This window comes from Neovison vison, chromosome 5 (genome assembly GCF_020171115.1).
Source record: "Neovison vison isolate M4711 chromosome 5, ASM_NN_V1, whole genome shotgun sequence".
NCBI classification, from domain to species: domain Eukaryota; kingdom Metazoa; phylum Chordata; class Mammalia; order Carnivora; family Mustelidae; genus Neogale; species Neogale vison.
Genome location: NC_058095.1, coordinates 15,258,881 through 15,272,024, shown reverse-complemented (window position 1 = coordinate 15,272,024; position 13,144 = coordinate 15,258,881). Strand labels below are relative to the sequence as shown.

General features: G+C 37.2%; 1 protein-coding gene across 9 annotated transcripts in view; it reads left to right on the top strand.

Moving 5' to 3' along the window:
• Positions 1–13,144, top strand: part of TANC2 (tetratricopeptide repeat, ankyrin repeat and coiled-coil containing 2) — a 369,572-nt gene that overhangs the window by 237,427 nt on the left and 119,001 nt on the right. The window lies entirely within an intron of this gene.

The following is a 13,144-nucleotide window of genomic DNA, read 5'->3' as shown; positions in this document are numbered from 1 at the left end:
AGTGGGTTAAGCATCTGCCTTTAGCTCTGGTCATGATCCCAGGGTCCTGGGATCGAGCCCCATGTTGGGCTTCCTACTCTTCAGAGAGCCTGCTTCTCCTTCTCCCCTCTGCTTGTGCTCTCTCTCTCTCTCAAATAAATAAATAAAATCTTTTTTTTTTTTAAAGGATAATTTTACAGAGAATTACAGGATGGAATTCTAATTGACATCCATTCCTGTTTTTGTAAAATAGTCAGCCTCAGTGTGATAACTGCTCTAATACAGTAATTTATAAAGTACCATAAGAACACAGAGGAGGGAAGCATCTGAACGCAAAGGAGGAAGGTAGAGGCACCTGGGTGTCTCAGTCAGTTGAGCATCTGCCATCCGCTCAGGTCATGATCTCACAGTCCTGGGATTAAGCCCCCTGTCAGGCTCCCTGCTCATCGGGGAGTCTGCTTCTCCCTTTCCCTCTGCCCCTCCCCCTAGCTCTTGCTCTCTTTCTCTCTCAAAATAATTAATCTTTTAAAAAGGAGGGGGAGAGGGTAGAGAGGAATAGAAGACATCACAGAAAGGGATGAGCGAGAAGTCACAAGAAGGTCAGAAAAAAGAGGAAGGAAGCACCAAGAAGTGAAGGAATTTGGCATGTTATTGTGTTATTGGCATTTCAGCATGACCAGAACCTGTGGTACAGTGACGGCCTAGTAGAAAATGATGTTGCAGGTGACACCGAGGAGCTTCTGTGCTCTGATGGTATTAGGTTTATTTTGTTGCTAGTCAGTCTGAGCAGGAGCTGTATAACCAGATTTGCAGGTTAGAAAAATGGCTATATACTCATCCATATAGGATGAACTGAAGGAGGAGAGCCTGGAGTTAGAGAAAGTAGTTCATCAAAAGCTTGTGGTATTATGCAGAATTATAGGGAGCGAATCACCAGGTATCGGGAGAGTTGAGAAAATGGCTTGGGAGATTTTCTTCTTTTATTGCCTTAAGAAGTAACATTTATTAGTTTTTTTTTTTTAATACAGAGAAATACAAAGAAGAAAACAAAACAAAAATGAGCCGTAATTTCCTTGCCCAGTAGTTCCTGCTGACATATTCTAGAAATTAAAGATTCGTATGTGTGGGGCGCCTGGGTGGCTCAGTGGGTTAAGGCCTCTGCCTTCGGCTTGGGTCATGATCCCAGGGTCCTGCTTCCCCCTCTCTCTCTCTCTCTCTGCCTGCCTCTCTGCCTACTTGTAATCTCTGTCTCTGTCAAAATAAATAAATAAATAAAATCTTTTTAAAAAATAAAGATTCATATGTGTTACATAATATATATATAAATCAAACAAAAGTTCAAATTGGACCAAAAAAATACAAGAGAAAAAGCCACTCCTCTCTCCATCTAGTACCCCTCTCCAAAGGTTAATATTACTTATGAATCTTTAAAGTACATATGTTATACATATAATATCCAGATTATATATGTAATACATAATATATACCTATATATGATTATAATATATGTAAGAGACATGTGAGGTCAAAAAATCAGTAGGATTTATAGAGGGAGAAATGGAAACATATGTTCTTACAAAGATATACACCTTTATTTGTTAATAGCCAAAAATTGTGAACATCAGGAAAGCCCCCAGCAGTTGAATGGATGAATGAATTAGAACATATCCTTATGATGGGTACTACCTAGCAGTAAAAAGAAATGAACTATTGATACTGCAGCAATGCACACAAGTTTCAAAATGGTTACAATGAGTGAAAGAAGCCAGACAAAAAGGAGAATATACTATATGATCCCACTTACAAATTCCTAGAAAACACAAATTAATTCATAGGCACAGTGCACCTCTTCTCACAGCACACCCGTCTGCATGTGCTGGTGTCACCCAGCTCTTGGTGTTGCCCGTGGGAATTCCTCCTCAGAGAGCGACTCCAGTGTTGATACTCTGGCTTTTGCTTTTCTTCTGAGTAATGAAATGTCTTTCATCTCTGACCAAATGTCTGATGTCTTCCGCCATCCCAGTTTGTTAGAAGTAGAGGAAGATATCAGATCCTTCCTACTTCCTGGCAGTGAGATACGACTGTGGGCATACCCACAAAATTAAAAGGAATGACAATACCATGTGTTAGTGTGGATGTGATGCCGTTGAAATTGTCATACATTGCTAATGGGAGTATAATAATAAACTGGAACTAGCACTTTGTAAAGGTGCTTGGCAAGGTCTATTAAAGGTGTCTAAAGCTGTTTATGCATGTTACCTAAAACCTATCAGTTCCACTCCTGCATAGAATGGCCATCAAAAATAAATCCCTAGAATGTAAACTGGTTCAGCCACTATGGAAAACAGTATGGAGGTTTATTAAAAAAAATAAAAACAGAACTATCAAATGATTTATCAATGCCACTGCTGGCTATATATCCAAAGGAAAACATGATATGGAAGAGATACATGCACTCCCATATTCACTGCAGCATTACGCACAATAGCCAAAATATGAAAACAATTTAAGTGTCTATCAACAGATGGATGAATAAAGAGGTAAAACACAACATATAGAAAAGAAGGGCCATCTGTACCCCAATGTTTATAGCAGCAATGGCCACGGTCGCCAAACTATGGAAAGAACCAAGATGCCCATCAACGGACGAATGGATAAGGAAGATGTGGTCCATATACACTATGGAGTATTATGCCTCCATCAGAAAGGATGAATACCCAACTTTTGTAGCAACATGGACAGGACTGGAAGAGATTATGCTGAGTGAAATAAGTCAAGCAGAGAGAGTCAATTATCATATGGTTTCACTTATTTGTGGAGCATAACAAATATCATGGAGGACAAGGGGTGTTAGGAGAAGGGGGTTGGGGTAAATTGGAAGGGAGGTGAATCACGAGAGACTATGGACTCTGAAAAACAAACTGAGGGGTTTGAAGTGGCAGGGGGGTGGGAGGTTGGGGTACCAGGTGGTGGGTATTATAGAGGGCATGGATTGCATGGAGCACTGGGTGTGGTGAAAAAATAATGAATACTGTTTTTCTGAAAATAAATAAATTGAAAAAATTTTTTAAAAAGATTAAAAATAAATAAATAAATAAATAAATAAATAAATAAATCCCTAGGTGCCCAGCTGGCTCAGCTGGTAGAGCACATGACTTTTGGTCTCAGGGTCAGGCCCCGTGTTGGGCATGGAGCCTACTGGGAAAAAAAAGTCTTTATATTCACCAAAAAATAACTAAAATAAATATAAATAAATGTAAGAATGTTCATATCTATTTTATTCATAATACCCAAAAGCTGAAATCCTCCAAATGTCTGTCAACAGTAGACTGGTTTAATAAATTTTATACAACAATGAAAAAGAATGTTATAGCCAAGATAACATCATGGAGAGGGCATATTACATGAAATATGTATATTTTTATGAAGTATAGAAAAATAGACAAAACTATGTCATTTCTCTGGTGATAGAACTTAGATAGTGGGTATCTTTGGTGGGAATGTCAAGGGAGCCTTCTATGTCTTGATTGAATGGTGGTTGCATGGGTGTATACACATATAATCATTTATTGAGCTATGCACTTAAGATTTATATAGTTAACATATATAAGCCATACCTCAATTTTAAAAAATGTATGAAGTATTTAGGCTTCTGTCTTTCTAGAAGAATTATCCCTTTGGTTTAGAAATAGTGGTTCTTGGTGACAGAACTAGGTCTTTGAAGAAATACCTATTTTTAGTGTTGATTAAAAATCACCTGGCGGGGGCGCCTGGGTGGCTCAGTTGGTTGGACGACTGCCTTCGGCTCGGGTCGTGATCCTGGAGTCCCGGGATCGAGTCCCGCATCAGGCTCCCAGCTCCATGGGGAGTCTGCTTCTCCCTCTGACATTCTCCTCGCTCATGCTCTCTCTCACTGTCTCTCTCTCAAATAAATAAATAAAATCTTAAAAAAAAAAAAAATCACCTAGGGGGCGCCTGGGTGGCTCAGGCTGTTAAGTGTCAGACTATTGATTTTGGTTCAAGTCATGATCTCAGGATGCTGAGATCAATCCTCTTGTCTGGCTTTGCACTGGGGGTGGCGTCTACTTGGGATTCTTTCTTCCTCTGCCCCTCACCCCTCTCTCTCAGAATAAATGAATGAATATATACGCGCGCGCGTGTGTGTGTATAAAATAACCTAGTAACTTCAACAAATGGTTAATTTACTTAAAGTGTTCCACGTGTTCCGACCATAAACCTAGGATCAGTACCCAAACTGGCCAGAAATGATTTTAATTGCCACCTTAGTTCAGTGTTACCCTAGATAAAGTCCTGAAGCAGCAGTCTCTATGTGAATTTATCCTTTTTTAAAAAACAATTATTTTGAGTTATGTTTTACATATTATAAAATTTACCCATTTTGAATAATCTACCCAATTTAGTAATTAATAGCATATTTACTAAGTTATGCAACCTTTACCATAAATCAATTTTAGAACATTTCATCATCCCAATAATATGTCGTGATGACATGGTCCTCACGTCTATTTAATATTAATTTTATTCCCATCCCCTGCCCCAGGCAGCCACTAATCTATTTTCTATCTCTGTAGACTTCACTTTTTTGGATATTTCATATAAATGTAGTCTGTGGTCTCTTGTGTCTGGCTTCTTAGCATCATGTTTTTGAGGTTCATCTATCATATAGCATGTATCAAAAATTTGTTCCTTCTTATTGCAAATAGTATTCCTTTGTGTGCCTGTACCACATTTTATTGCTTCGCCAGTTGACAGGCATTTAGGTTTTTTCCAGTTTTGGGCTATTTTGAATAGTGCTACTATGAACATTCATGTCAAGTCTTGGGATGGACATATGGTTTCATTTCTCTTAGATAGATACCTAGGAGTGGAAATGCTGTATCATAGGGTAAATATATGTTTAACTTTTTAAGAAATTGCCAAAATGTTTTCTAAAGTAGCTGCACCATTTTACATTCCCACCCATAAGGTATGTGTGGATTCCTCTTTCTCCACATTCTCTCTACCATTTGTTATTGTCTTATCTCTTACTATCATTACTTGGGTGGGTGTGAAGTACTATCTTCTTATATTTTTAATTTGTATTTTCTTAATGACTGATGGTGTTGAGCTTATTGTGTGTGCTCATTAGTTATTCATATATTTTCTTTGGTAAAATATCTTTTCAAACCCTTTGCACATTTTTTTGTTGGATTGTCTTACTGAGTTGTAAGCATTTGTTGTAAGCATTGTTGGATACAATGCTTTATCAAACAACGAGTTTGCAAAATATTTTCTCCAAGTCTGTTGCTTATCTTTTCATTTTTTCATTGATGTATTTTGAAGCACAAACATTTTGATCACATCAGTTTATCAAATTTTTCTTTTTGTGGATCATGCTTTTGGTGTCATTTTTTATCTTTTTAACAGAAAGTACCCTGTTTATATCAAATACCACAATAATGATTTTTCTTTGTTATTGGAATTTATTTGTTTTAAATTCAAGTATTGGAAGATATTTTCTGTACTCACTTAAATTCTTTCTACCCTCTTCTTTTCCTTCTCCTGCCACTCCCCCATGTTCAAAAAAATAAAAGGGATAACATTAGCCTGTTTTGCTATACCCATAGACCGTAACTGTTGATTATTTTTCCATTTATCATAGTGTTCATACCATAATTAGAGCCTTTCTGGCTAGCACAGATTTTCAGATTCTTAAGTAGTACTGATCATGTTTGCTCAAAAAAAAGGATAAAAGGTAAATGTACCATCAGAAGCCAGATAGATCAGGGGTTCCTGGGTGGCTTGGTTAAGCGTCTGCCTTTGGCTGAGGTCATGATCCCAGGGTCACTGCTCAGTGGGGAGTTGGCATCTCCCTCTCCCCTTTGCTCCCCCAACTTATGTGCTCCCTTGCTCTTTCTCTCCTCTCAAATAAACAAATAAAATCCTTTTTTAAAAAAGTTTAAAAAGGAAGAGAAAAAAAGAAGCCAGACAGATCTGTCTTGGAGAATAGGATTTTATACTCTCTTGAGTAGTACAAATTGAATGTATTGGAGTACGAGCATACTTAATCAGAAAATTATTTTTTGTCATTGTTGAATGTAATACAAACAAATCTAGTGTTGCCTACAGTGCAAGTCATAGGTCAGAGAATAGTTTGTATTGGATTGTTTTCTGTATCTGGAAACCATGGTTTCAGTATCCTCACAAAGAGGCAGGAAAGTGAACTATAAACCAGAGGACTCTGTTCAATCTTCAAAATTTAATAGGTTATAGGTTGAAAATGTTTCCAGAATATAGAGAAATAAAGTTACTTTTACAGGGAATTACCCTGCTAACTGTGTAATGTTGTATAAATGTTTGGTAAGACCACAATCTCTGATAGTTAAAATGATTAGGTATCTAAATCATTTTTTAAAACCATTTCTTAGCTGTGGAGGGTCAGCGCTCAATATAGCTCTAGATATACTTATTTTCCTTTACTTTCTAATGTGCACATATGAGTGGTTCCCCAAAGTGTGGGAAGATCAAATACTCAAATCTCCTTGGTGATCAGGAGTAACTGAGGATTTCAAATACGAGATATGTATTTATACTTATTAAATTATTCTAAGCATATGAACAGTTGAGGGAAAAAATAATGCCAGTTATGAAAGGCCTTGTTCAAATCCAGCTCTTAAATTTGCCTTATTTTTAAAACTTTATTTCAGTATGAATAATATAATTATACTTTAGAGACGAAATAACATTGAATAATGATGTGAAAATCACATCACTTCAGAAAATCTGGGTGAATACTTGTTTAAATGGTCCTTGCTATGTTATAGACTTTTTCCTACTTGGGGAAGAGAGTCACCTTCTTTGCTTGAGCTTGCTGGCATCTTTATGGGGCCACATCTTCTGGCAGGACCAGGAAATTGTCAAGGAATTATTTAAATTAATTTGCTGCATTGAATTCTAAAGAACAAAATTGACTTTATTATTCCATATAGTCCTTGATTCTAAAAAGAATGGGAAGGACACTTTTGTAACCCTTTACTTAGAAATAGGGTTTCAGATGTTTATGGTGATTTTTAAAAATTTTTTTCTGAGCTTTGAACGCACCTGCAACATACATGGGAAATATATATGTAAGGAAATTTTTAAAACAACCATGTACTGGGGCACGTGGGTAGCTCAGTCTGTTAAGCATCTGCCTTTGGCTCAGGTCATGATCCCGGGGTCTGGGATTGAGTCCCGCGTCAGGCCCCCTGCTCAGTGGGGAGGCTGCTTCTCCCTCTCACACTGCCTGCTCCTCCCCCTGCTTGTGCTCTCTCTTTCTGTCAAATAAGTAAATAAAATCTGTAAAAAAAAAAAAAAAAGGATGAAGAAGAAGAAAGAAAAAACAACAACCATGTACTCATTATCAACTATTAAAATAGAAGTCTGATTATTCTAAGTATAAATATATTGATCCATTAGTTTGGTCCAAAAGCTGTATACTTTTAGAAACATAAAGATTCAAACAAGTGAAGTCTGTACTTACATGTATCATTTAAAAGTTCCACCATATACCATATATGAAGGTAGTGCTATTTACTGAAAATAAAAACTTTTATTAACTTGAATGACAAAGTGATTAAAGCTGAGTTTTGTCAATCTCTACTTTCAAGGCTTGAGTTTTTCCTAGAGTAGTTCAGTTTTCTGAATATAAATTCAGATGTATAGACTCTACCTTTAAATTAAAATTCTAAGATACAGAAAATTGAAACTATTGTCTTTTATTGTTTTCAAAATGTAAATCACTACTGCATGTTTATTTTTTAAGCCTGTTGTGCTGAAAGGAATAGAGATGTGGACTTGCGGTTGCATGGCAGAAATTATCGGAGAGTAGGATGTCTGTGATCTCTTAAAATGAGATTGGCTGGGAACTGGAGGATGTGGACAGCAGGAGTAGTCACTTACAGCAGCTGTCCCCATTGCTTTGTGTGAAAATGAGGAGTCTGTCAAGGAAACATATAAGCAGTGAAAGTCAGTGAAAATACAAACTCTCACCATCTACTGGAGCTGCACATTTTCCTAAGAAAAAGATCTTAAGAATCAGGTAAATGCAAAATGGGGATCTTGGGGGATTTAGGTGAATCCAATCAGAAGCTGTAGTGAGGATCTTATGAAGAAGAAAATATGGGCTTTTCAGCAGTCAGAATGTTGACTTTATGAATCAAGGGTATAAGGACAGCACAGTGGCTTCTCGCCCAGACTGTAGCAAACATAATGTCATTCCAGCTCCCTGCTCAGGTCAGCCAGAATGACAGTCGTGCTACTAAAATCTGTTTGTACTGGTGACAACTGATAGAAGAAGAAACAATTCAGACTGGTTTCATACTCAATATAGAGTTGCCTCTGGAATGTTTTGTACCAAATGCTGTCTGCTGGATTTTTTTCTGCCCACTTATTTGTTAAGTTATTTTGACTTCAGAAAGTATGTCAGTTAAATGTTCTATAAATGAATTAACTGTTCAATCCTAGGAGATCTCAAAAAATACATAGATGCTCCCTTTTTCCACTTCCCTCTTCCTTCTCTGAAAACAAGGATTTTTAATGACATAGATTTTACTTTTTTAATGACATATATTGAATGACATAGATTTTACTTTTTTATAGATTTTACATGGAAGTTTACTTTTTAAAGCATTTTCTTTTCATGTAATTTTTTAAATTGTGTATTTGTTTTTCTTCTGTCTTTTGTTCAGTCCGACTTACCTAATTATCTCCTATGCTAAAAATGTTCATTAAATATTATAGTATTAATTTAACTTGATGGAACTCTCTCAGATAAAACATGCTAGGACAGTTTCACAGTGAGAGTACCACTGTGAGGTGGAAACATGTCCCTGTAGGTCGGCCATTGGTGTTTGTATGTGATGAAGATATTCAAGACATTGTTGCTATAGCCGCCTCCTTCATCCTTAGCTTTCAAAACAACCCCTAAGACAAAACCTAATTTGTCATTCATTGATCATTTAAATGTGGCCAGAACACAGAGTGTATGTCAAATACAATTATTCAGTTATTAGACAAGTGTTTACTGAATATGTATGACAGGCACTGCTCAAAACACTTGAGAAACATCAGTAAACAAAACAGAAATCCTGCCCCACCCCATGAAGTTTACATTCTAGCCAGAGAAAATAAAATAAATGTAATAGGTAATCTATATAGTATGAAAGGAAGTGTTATCTGCTATAGAAAAAAGTAGAAGAGGGACTTCAAGACAAGTACTTCAGTGGTACTTGAAGGAAGTTTATATAAACATCATTGGAGCTGAGCATATTATCATAGTGATGTCTGGTAAACATTAATAACGATGAGGAGGATGAAGCTAGAGCCAGACATGTATCTAAATCTAGGTAGGACTAGCTGGAATTCAGTTCTGTATTAAGCATAAGGTGCAGAGTACTTTGATTTACTCTGAGGGGACAGGGTTATCAAAGATGAATCAGACATTGCTTTCTTGCCTTCCAGAACCTATTATAACAAGGGAAGACAGCAATGTAGGCAAGTAGCTGCATAACACAGATTTAATTAATATATGTATGTGGTTGCTAAAGGGGAGAAGCAATTAATTTTGACTGGAGGATCAGTCAGGGAAGCAGAGAAAATGTAACTTGAGCAAATTTGACAGTGAGATGTTTGACAAACTACAACAGACTTCTCCGAAAGTGGCTTACAAATGGAAAACATTCAAGTGATCATGAGGGAGAGTACACCTATACAACTAGTGGAACAAAGGGCCACACTAACAGAATTTCAGGTTTCCTGGCTCATCTTTCCAATATTTGTCTCATATTCCTTTAAATAATGGGCAAGAATTTTGAAAATGACGAGGCAGTGAGAAGCAAAGTAAGACTAAGGAGAATAGTGATTTAATAAGGGATACAGGCAGTGAAAAAAAACATTTTGGATTATTTGATAAAGCTGTGATAGATTCAGAGAGCAACAAAAAGAAGATACTGGTTGCTAAAATAAGAAAAAGAACAAATGTCTTAGTAGACTTAACTAGCGCTAAACATAATTTATTTGCAATCCGGATTAAAACAGTAGTTCCCCACCGGCTGATTTGAGGTCTGTCTGTGCCCTGAATCAGGCTTCAGAGCTCTTGCACTTGACACCGAAGATCATTGTTCTTCTTTAGTTCACTGTTTGCCTATGAGTATTTGGATTTGTAGAGGAATGAACCGTTCATTCAGCTCGGTAATTAGGGTATTTGCCTTTTTCTCCTAATGTCATCTGACTGAAATGGAGACATGTGCTCGTTCCAAAATAGCTTTACTACATTTCTTGGTTTTGTGAAGTAAAACAATAAAACAACTGATGTCCATTTTCCAAGGAATTAAGATGGTAAAGATTTGTTTAGCAAAGCTTGTTAAGTTTACACTAAACGTTTAGATTGAACAAGTGCTAAGGTCTTCTCAGTAAAGAGAAATTAAAATGGATTATCTGTTATTCAGATCTCTACTCAAAGTACAGATCTCACTCATCTATAAATCTTTAAAAGATATTCTCATTGTCATTGATACTCTTTTCATATTACTCTTCAGTTTATCAGCTTTAGAAAGTACCTTATCTGTATTTTTTGTTTTTAAAAAAAATAACAAATTTGGGGGCTTTTGTTTGTTCTCTTGTTTCTTACTGTGGAAAAAATATTTGAAGGGTGAAGATTATTAGTCCAGGCTACACCAGTACCTTCACTTGCATTCTAAGGTCTCTGTTGCCCAGGTTTGATTACTGCTCTTTGAAGCCATAAAAAAACTAGGAGTTGAGAGGAAGTGACAAAGATGAAGAAGGCATTTTAAAAAATAAGCCTTTTAAGGAAGAATTAAATCTGTTTAAGCTTTAAAGACAGGGGGAAGGGGCACAATGCAGAGAGCACTCACTGGACTGATGATCAGTTAGCTGGTTTTGAGGCCTGGCTCTACCATAAAAGAGCGATTCACTGTGGACAAGTCACTCTACAGTACTAATCTGTAAAATGAAGCGATTTGACTGGTTTGGGATCAACAGACATTCTTTTAAAAGGCTAGCTAGTAAGTATTTTAGGCTTTGCAGGCCAATATGGCCTCTCTCGCAACTGTTGTAAATGAATACTTAAGGAACAGGCAAGGCTGTGTTTCAGTAAAACTTTATTTACAAAAATGGGCAGCAGGCCAGATTTCATCGACAGGCCTGAGTGTGCTGACCTCTGGACTAGATGACTGTTAAGATTCCTTCCACATCTTCCTTCTGTGGTATGGCTTTATTACCAACATCACATATATGAAAAGATAGCTGCTCCACTACATTCTGTGGTGTATAGGTCAGGGGCTAGCCAGGATACAGAAACCATATTTACCAGAAAATTCGATATGTAAAAAATGGTTGACTGTTTAAATGAACTAAAAAGGTAAAAAGGAAACACTGAGGTATCATGGACTTATCAGCTGCAGGAAACAGCTAGCATCTCTGAGCCTGCGGGCACAAGAAGAGGCTAGGGTTATTATCCCATAGAAACTTGGAGGAAAGGCCCTACAAAGCTGAAACTCTGATCTCTGTGTAAGGGGCCCTGCTCAGCCGATGCTAATATTTCTCTGTTCCTACAAGGGCTCTGTGGAAATGGGAATTCTGAGGGCTCTTTTTTTTCCCTCTCCCTTCTTCTTCTTCTTCTTCTTCTCCTTTGTCTTTTTTTTGGGGGGGGAGGGTAGCTACACACATATAGACAAAGAACCATACAAAGGAAAACAGACTTAGATTAAAACAGGAACGACTAATAAACATAAGAAAGAACTGATTCATGGAGCCACATTAGAGTACCAGTGGGAATAGTGTAAGTCATTGTCCCCAGTGTTTTTCAATAATGAAAAATTCTGTAGTTATTTTTTCTGGATAGTTTTAGTTTCCGAATGCAAAGATCAAGATCATCTCTTGTTCCTCTGTTACTCTCCCAGTGGGAATGATGTAAGAGTCATATCTCCAGTGTTTTTAAATAAAAGATTAAATAGTAATCTCTTCTGCATCGTTTTAATTTCAGAATGCGGAGATCAAGATTATCTCCTACTCCTCTGAGACTCTCACCCACTGATGTGTAATGTGACATTTGACTTTCTTTTCTTGGTTTACTTCCCAAGATGAGCTTTCAGAGACTTTTATTTCCCCATAGAAACTATATCTATAAATTTGGAGAAGTTCCTTTTGTCTAGGTTTCTAGCAGACCTAAGTAACTGAGGTTATTGCAGTAGTTGAAGGACGAAGGGAATATACATCTCTTGAACATGTTCTCTCTTGTTCTTTTCTGTCTTCCTCTACTTCTGTTCTGTTTTTCTCTGTCTTCCCTGTCCCCCCGTTTCAGCTCAGAGAGCACTTTGTGACTTTCTTTGTGCCACTTAGTCATCCACCTTAGATTGTTGTTTGTGTCTTACCTCAACTGGGGATATGGACAGTACTTCAATAGAGCTCTGTAGCCAAGAGTGATCTCATTTTGCTTCCTCTCACCCACTCAAAACAGTCACCAGAGGTAAACTGGCAGCCACGCCAGGGAGGGCCTCAAGAACAGGGCCTGGCACACAGTAAACTCTTGGTAAATAATTGCCATCAAAGAACTGAATAACCCCTGGCACAGAGTCGTACATAATTAGCAACAAACTGAACCAGCAGTTTAATTAATAATTTATAAGCTCTAAATGATTGTATTCTGACAGAAGTTTGGGCGTGTTGTTGTTAAAAACTGTTTGTCTTTAGTGCTGATCCTTAGTTTCCTCACTTTTTGGTTCATTGTGAATGTTCCCAACAGCTCTCAATACACTTGCCAATACCCATGAATTTTCCTTCTCTCTCCTGTGGCTGGATTAAAGGGTTTATACATGCAATGGGGGGGCCTTAATACCTGACTATGTTTGGAGGGCAACTAAGTGTTTCTTGGAATTCATGGACATTGGCAGTTCTCTAAAGGCTCTTTAGCAGTTCTCTGTCTGTTGTCCATCTTTCCAAAAGATACACACACATGAAAATTGCTTTCAGAATGTTTTCATATTTCATTCTTTAGCATGAAGGGAAAATGTCAGAAACAGAGCTTCATGTTTTTCTTACAGCTCAATATAATTTGGAACATGGTTCTCCACTGATGATGTTTATGCCTTGTTCTACAAGTGGTAGT